Source organism: Octopus sinensis, linkage group LG15 (genome assembly GCF_006345805.1).
Source record: "Octopus sinensis linkage group LG15, ASM634580v1, whole genome shotgun sequence".
Classification (NCBI taxonomy): Eukaryota; Metazoa; Mollusca; class Cephalopoda; order Octopoda; family Octopodidae; genus Octopus; species Octopus sinensis.
Window position 1 is genome coordinate 34614360 of NC_043011.1, and position 7931 is coordinate 34622290.

General features: G+C 39.9%; 1 long non-coding RNA gene across 1 annotated transcript; it reads right to left on the reverse strand.

Moving 5' to 3' along the window:
- Nucleotides 1-1474: 1474 nt before the first annotated feature.
- LOC118766295 lies at nt 1475-7731 on the reverse strand. The gene is made up of 4 exons (XR_005002209.1): nt 7722-7731; nt 4722-4811; nt 3405-3513; nt 1475-1657 (listed from the first exon to the last, which is right to left on the reverse strand). It is a non-coding gene; the product is annotated as an uncharacterized LOC118766295 (long non-coding RNA).
- Between the last annotated feature and the right edge of the window lie 200 nt (nt 7732-7931).

The following is a 7931-nucleotide window of genomic DNA, read 5'->3' on the forward strand; positions in this document are numbered from 1 at the left end:
AAAAGTGGGCCGGTGAATTTGGGAGGAGAACAAAATCTTGAAAATGACCCTCGATCTGGGCGTCCTGCAACTCCCATCACAGAAGAAAACATTCACCGGGTTCACCACATGGTAATGGATTATAGGTGACTAACTATAAATCAAATAGCATATCCTGTAATAGAGTTGAGAATATCCTGCACAATGAAGTTGGTATGACGATAGTTTCTGCTCAGTGGGCGCCACATTTGATATCTGATTAGAATCCTACCGTGCTGATTTACATCACGGGAAAATCTGACATTGTTTGAGGCAGATCCAGCTGGTCTCCTTGAACGTTTTCTGTCCCAGGATGACTTGGTTTCAACGCTTTGAGCCAGAAACAGAGACAACCCATACAGTGAAAACACCTCTCCTCACCTGCTCCAAAGATGGTCAAGGTCATTTTATTTGCAGAGAAGATGATGGCCTCAGTTTTTCGGGATGTAAGAGGTGTTGTGTTTATTGACTATCTTCAAAAATGCCACATCATCAATGTAGAGTACTATGCCAACTTGTTGAGGCAGTTACGAAATACTATCAAGACCAAACGCCCAGGAAAACTGTTTCATCAGGACAATGCTCCAGTACATAAGTCCTTACTTCTAATGGCTACTGTGAGTGACTGGGTTAAAACTGGTTGATCAGTCACCCTATTCTCCTTATTTGGCCCCCATCTGACGATCACCTGTTTCCCAACGTGAAAAATCACCTGGCTGGGAACCAGTATCGTAGTAGCATCTGGTGTTGATGACTTTTTGAACAACAATGGGATCCAAGCACTGCAATACAAATGGAATTGTGTGGGCCACAAGGGGGACTATGTTGAAAAATAAACCTCATTTGGTCATACACCATGAAAGTATTTTGGTCAGCCTATGGGCATTTTCGCCAACTCTCGTATGTATGGACAGATGCAAGAGCTTGCAGGCAGAAAAAGGAAGCTCAACCGATGAAAGACATTTCAACATAGAATTGAAACCATTCCGAAGGGTATACCAGCGTAGACCCAGATGACTCATAAAAACGTAGTTACAGTGCTATGATTTTGATGAGTAGTCTGCTCCCCGAAGGTTGTTCTGGGGCTAAAGGAAAACAAAAATGCCTGCTTTGTTCATACAGAAGATGCTGGTTGTATTTATTTAGGGCCATTTTCATTGTAAGTTCAAATGCGACCGAAGTCGATTTCATTCTTTCATTCTTCCACAGTTGAGTAAAACAATTAGTATCTGTTTATTGGTTTCGATAACCTATCGCTGATTAGGTTAGGTTGAGTAATCAATATCATCCCTGAAAATAACTTCGTCCCTGCCACTCAGAGTGAAAATTGAGCTTAACCGACGTCATGTGACTATCGGAGACTCCATCAGCAATCCACCGGACATCCCATACACTCAACTAACTGATACACAAGAAAGTAAATGAAAAAACAAATAAATAGATAGAAACCTACAAATCAAGTAACAAATGATTTATTGTCATTTAAAGCACAAATAAATATGTAAATATACAAATAAACAAATAAATGAAATTTACATCTTTTTGCTTCGTAATACAGTTTATTTCATTTTACGGTAGACATTTTGGATAACAGAATTTAGAGTGATGTTGTTTTCGTTAGTTTCAACCAATTGTGATCCTGAAAAGGATAAAAGAATATAAAACAAAAGAAAACTTTAGACTAAAGTTTACCAAATATTGTACTTCTTGCATTGTTTATCAAATAACAAATGCTGTTATGTATCGTAACGTTTAGCGCAAGATTTGTCTTTTAAATTGAAATTCTTAAAATTTATCTAAAAAGCAGTTTTCTGTTACTGTTTCATTTGCAGATGATTGCATGGCTGTGTGGTAAAAAAAAAAAACTTGCTTCGTAATGAAGTGGTTTCGGATTCAGTCCCACTGCACTGTACCATGGGCACATGGTTTCGACCTTGCGAGTGAATTTAGTCGACGGAAACAGTTCGTCGTATATATATATATATGTGTGTGTGTGTGTGTGTGTGTGTGTGTGTGTGTGTGTGTGTGTGTGTGTGTGTGTGTGTGTGTGTGTGTGTGTGTGTGTGTCTGTGTGTGTGTGTGTGTGTGTGAGTGTGTGTGTGTATGTGTGTGTGTCTGTGTGTGTGTGTATAAGAGAGAGAGAGAGAGAGGTGGGGGACGGCAATTAGGCGGATAAACAAATTAAATGCATAAGATATATTAAATTTATTAAATACATCAAATACAAAATATGTGTGGTAAGTAGCTTGCTAACCAGCCACATGGTTCTGGGTTCAGTCCCACTGCGTAGCATCTTGGGCGAGTGTCTTCTGCTATAGCCCCGGGCCGACCAATACCTTGTTAATGAGAGTTAAGTGGAGGAGAAAGGGAAGTGATAAATTTCCTTTACCTATGAGCGTCGAAGAGATAGCAAGATACAAACAGGTGGAGAAGACTAGTGATAAAATTCGTTTACTCGTGGGCGTCGAAGAGATAGAAAAAGACAAATAATTGATTACGTAAAATGTCTAGACAGCTAACTTAGATAAGTTATTACGACGCACTGACAAACGAGATAAAGGTCAGCCAATGTAATAAAAGCCAAACAGAATTTGCGCGTGACAAAAAAAAGCTACACACACATATACAAGCATGTATGTATATATTTTTTTCTCTTTTACTTGTTTCAGTCATTTGACTGTGGCCATGCTGGAGCGCCGCCTTTAGTCGAGCACATCGACCCCAGAACTTATTCTTTGTAAGCCTAGTACTTATTCTATCGGTCTCTTTGTATGTATGTATGTATGTATGTATGTATGTATGTATGTATGTATGTATTTATGTATGTATGTATGTATGTATGTATGTATGTATGTATGTATGTATGTATGTATATGCGTATGTGTGTGTGTGCGTGTGTGTGTATATACATATATGTTATTAGATTTGGGGAGTAGATGCACAGCCGACAACTGATGAAGGGTCTTTATGTTACTTGTCCTATTTTCCATTTGTTTCTCTCGTTGTTTATGTATTCAACTCTTTTGTGTTCGTATTTCATGTTGTTTCCCCACAAAAGGCCTGCTTGGAGGCCTAACCTTTTGAGTTCTTTTACAGGGCTTAGAAAAACTGAAGGACCGCTACAATAAGTGTGTGCATCTGAGGGGAGAATATGTTGAATAAAATCTGAATTAACTGATCCTCTGGTATTTTCTTTTACCCCAAGACAGGAAATTTTCAGCGGCGCCCCCCATACACGCATATAAGTGTACCTGTATGTGTGTGTGTGTGTGTGTGTGTGTGTGTGTGTGTGCGTGTGTGTGTGTGTGTGTGTGTGTGTGTGTGTGTGTGTGTGTGTGTGTGTGTGTGTTTGTGTGTGTGTTTGTATGCATTTTGTAGTAACTTACAATTGACAGGCTGGGCGGCATAAGGACGTCCAGGGATATTCATTTTGACAAGCTTGTTCACAGCCGCCACTCAGATCCATGCCTTTGAGGTGGTTGATTAGATCGGTTACTGTAGAAGATATTAGAACAAATGTTGTACAATGATGTTTGCAATTTTGGATTTTAACATAATTACAAGGAGTCCACATATTTTTGAGAGTGACTACCAAACAAGAGAGGAAAAAATCTAAGCTGAAACCAGCGGGATTTAAAATATTTTATTTCTTTATTGCCACTGGGGGCTAAACATAGAGGGGACAAACAAGGACAGACACGGGGGTGATTAAGTTGATTACATCGACCCCCAATGATTAACTGAACTTAGAAAAACGTAACTAAATATTTCAACGTACTTTGCTATTCTTGTTTAATTAAAATTGTAACGTTGAGAAATTTAATTATATTGATTTCAAATTTTGACACATGGCCTGCAAGTTCGGACGAGAGGATAAGTCGATTATATCGACCCAGTGCTCTTCTGGGACTTATTTTATCGATCCCGAAAGGATGAAAGGCAAAGTCGATTTCGTTGGTACTTGAATGTAGAAAGTAAAGACGAAGGAAGTACCTATTTCTTTACTGCCCACAAGGGGCTAAACATAGAGAGGACAAACAAGAACAGATAAACGGATTAAGTCGATTACATCGACCTCAGTGTGTAACTGGTACTTTTTTAATCGACCCCGAAAGCATGAAAGGTAAAGCCGACCTCGGCGGAATTTGAACTCAGAACGTAGCGGCAGACGAAATACCGCTAAGTATCTCATCCAGCGTGCTAACGATTCTGCCACCTCACCTCCTTCAGAAATTTAATCATATTACAAAGAATATCATGAAGGTATTTATTGTGGAAAAGTGTATGAGACTGCATGACATTCATGCCTTTCTGTGTCATCAGTGTTAAGTGGCAAGAAATGTCGTTGAATTTGTGATCGCTAATACGAAGTATTGGTGATTTGTATATCTACAGGAACAAATATTTCTAATTTTCGCACGAGGCAAGCAATTTTTTGAGGACAAAGTATAAAACGATTAAATCAACGCCAGTTCTCAACTGCTACTTTATCGACTCCGAAAGGATGAAATGCAAAGTCGACCTCGGAGAAATTTGAACCAAGAACGTAAAGCCAGAAGAAATTCAGCTAAGCAATTTGTCCACTGTGTTAGCCAATCTGTAAAGGCCATTGATTTGTCATAGCTGTAAAACTTTTGATAACCGGAAGATCTACGCGACCTGTTTTACACAAAATATATCCAGAAGGTTTTGTTTTTACTTACGTGAAAGTCTCATATCAAGTTCCTCATCATACAAACTGGCAGAGAAAACGATGGGAAGTAACACTAAAAACAAAAGGACGAGCTTCATGTCTGAAACGTGAAAATAATCACGATAGATAGATATATAGATAAATAGATAGACAGGTAGGTAGGTAGATAGATAGATAGATAGACAGACAGACAGACAGACAGACAGACTGATAGATAGACAGACAGATAGATAGATAAAATATAGACAGATAGATAGATAGATAGATAGATAGATAGATAGATAGATAGATAGACAGACAGACAGACGGGTAAACAGACAGACTGATAAACAGATAGATAATTAGATAGATAGATAGATAGATAGATAGATAGATAGATAGATAGACAGACAGACAGACAGACAGACAGACAGATAGATAGACAGACAGACAGATAGATTGATAGATAAATAGATAGATAGATGGATGGATAGATAGATATGTTTCTTTATTAGCCACACAGGGCTGCACACAGATAGAACAAATTACAAGGTAGAGCTTTTCTTTTGAAGGTATTAAAAAAAAAAAATAAATAAAAAAAAAAAAAAGGAAGGGGGAGGTTCGATCAAAAGGGATCGTAAAAGGAGAGAAAGAGGACAAAAATAAGGGGGTTTAAAAAAAAAAATTAAAAAAAAAGGGGGGGAGAGGAAAAAAAATGATCAATAGGGATCGTTATCACAGAAATGTCAATATGAAGTGTAAAGGGGAGGACAGGTGAGGTTTACCCGTGGAAAGAAAAGCCTGCGGAAAAGACCACGGTAACCTCGGTCAATGAAGTCACATTTTATATTTCTTTTTTTTTTTTTTTTTTGCAAATAAGCAACTCTCTGTTTTCGATTTCTGGGTTCATAGGACTATGCTCAAGGTGGCTTCGTCATTCATACGTGCCATTCTTGCTACATTCACCCATCTTTTTTTAAAACATTCGCTAGACAAAACTTGCCTCTCTACTCTCACTTTCCTTTTCAAGTGGTACTTGAAGAAGTTGATGAGAGATTGACCAGAGAGGAAAGTGTTTGTCTCCAATCCTTTCAGACGCGTCCACAGATACATTCTTTCGCCATAGCCACAAGGATGATGAAAATAGCTCTTCCTTCCCGTTTGAAGGAAGGAGGCGTGACAATATTGACGATAGACTCAGCTGATAAACCGACTCGTCCCACACGTGACAGCAGTTGTTCGACATAAGCCCACAGGTCGGAAATTGTTGGACACTGAACGAGTGCGTGCAGAACGGTTTCGTCGCTCTGACCGCATCTCGGGCAGGTCGGCCCCGTGTTTCTCGAGCCGTGTCTGTAGAGCTTATCCCGAACGGGTAGCGCTTCTCGGTAGCACTGCCAGGCCAGGGATCTCTGGAAGTTGTCCATGGGCCCTGGCCCGAAAGTCGTCCCGAACAGGCGGGTCAGGTACTCCTCGTCGACGTCCAGGTTCGCCCCGAGCTCGTCGTCGTACCTCCCCTCCACTAAACCCCTATAGAATGCTTTGGTTGTGTTGAAGTCACTTAAGGTCGACCCAGGACGGCAGAGTTGCTTGAGAGCAACGCGACACTCGCGGTGCCATAGATAGATAGATAGATAGATAGATAGATAGATAGATAGATAGATAGATAGATAGATAGATAGAAAGAAATGTACAGAGTGTCCCGAAATTAAGGCAAATTTCAGGCTTTAATAACTAGCAATACATGTGATAAAATATGAAAATTATACATCATAAAAGCTTAGTGTATCTTCTTTTTGTTTCGGACTAAATAAATTCAGATTTATAAATTTGATAATGGCTATAGACGGAAATACAATCATAACCTTCCACAAAGAAGGCGAAAGTAATACAGTAATAGCAAAAAACGCTTAAAATTAACCGAACAGCAAACATTCTGGAAAATTGTCAAGAAATTTCAAGACACTGGTTTCACCGCTGATCGACCTGGACGTGGCCGAAAAAGCTTATTTAAAGTACCAGAGAAAAGATACGCCGAGATCCTCGTAGTTCTGGCAGAAAACTGGCTGCCACAACAAAAATAAGCCGAACATCGATGCATCGAATGCTGAGGGAGGATCTCAGGACACACCCCTGCAAGACGATCCGTCGTCATGAGCTCACGCATGTTTATAAGGCCATGTGACTGGAGAGAAGTCATCTTATCCTACGCCAGATTGCTGAAGGCATGCTGCCCAACCTGGCGTTCACTGATGAAAATAAATTTGACATGGAACAGATAGTAAACCACCAGAATAACCGACTTTGGAGTGCATCTGGCTCCGTCGAGGTGAGACTCATAAATCGACGTCAAAATACACAGTCAGGTATGGTTTGGGCGGCTGTGACATCCACTGGAAGGTCTCCCTCGGGTGTTAAGATTAACACCCAGCAATACATTAGCGACATTCTGGAAGCTGAACTGCTGCCTTGGGTGAATGAGCACTGTGAAGAAGCACCTTGGAGTCTCCAACAGGACTCGGCACCATCCTACAGCTCCCAACTGACACAACACTGGATTCAGAAAAAACATTCCGTCGTTCATAGGCTCTCAAGAAGCCCCAATCTCAACCCGCTGGATTTTTCTGTTTGGTCCATTTTGGAGACGAGGATCTCGAGCACTCCTCATGCTTCGCTCGACTCTCTGAAGGCAAAACTGCGCCAAGAACGGGTTTCGGTTCCGCAAGAACAGCTGCATACTACGTGTGAAGCAGTCGCTCCTAGACTTAAGGCTGTGATTCGAAACAGAAGTGGTTATATCGAATAAATATAGTAGAATCCTAATTGTGTTTCTTTTACCATTGCATTGCAATGCTCGGACACGAAATATAACAATATTTTGCTTTGGAAAAATTGAAAATAGTTGGTTGCCTTGAATTTAGGACACCCTGTAGATGGATTCTTGTTAGAGAATTAGAATATGAACTGCTAATTATGAGACTGAGAGAAGAAATTAGACAATTCCTTCCAATGCACTAATAAAAATACATACTGAATTGTGCATGAGATGTGTGTTAAAAAAACAGAACAAGCCGTTTTATATAGTAATCCATGACTAACAGCTGTGTCGTTCTCATCTAATTGAGAAACCATTGAAATTGACTGAAGAGAAGCAGAAAATGCTGATATAATCGCTTTAGAGATAAGTGGTGAGGAACATATTTACAAAATTGTCTCGAAAGCAACAATTTTGCTGTGAGTT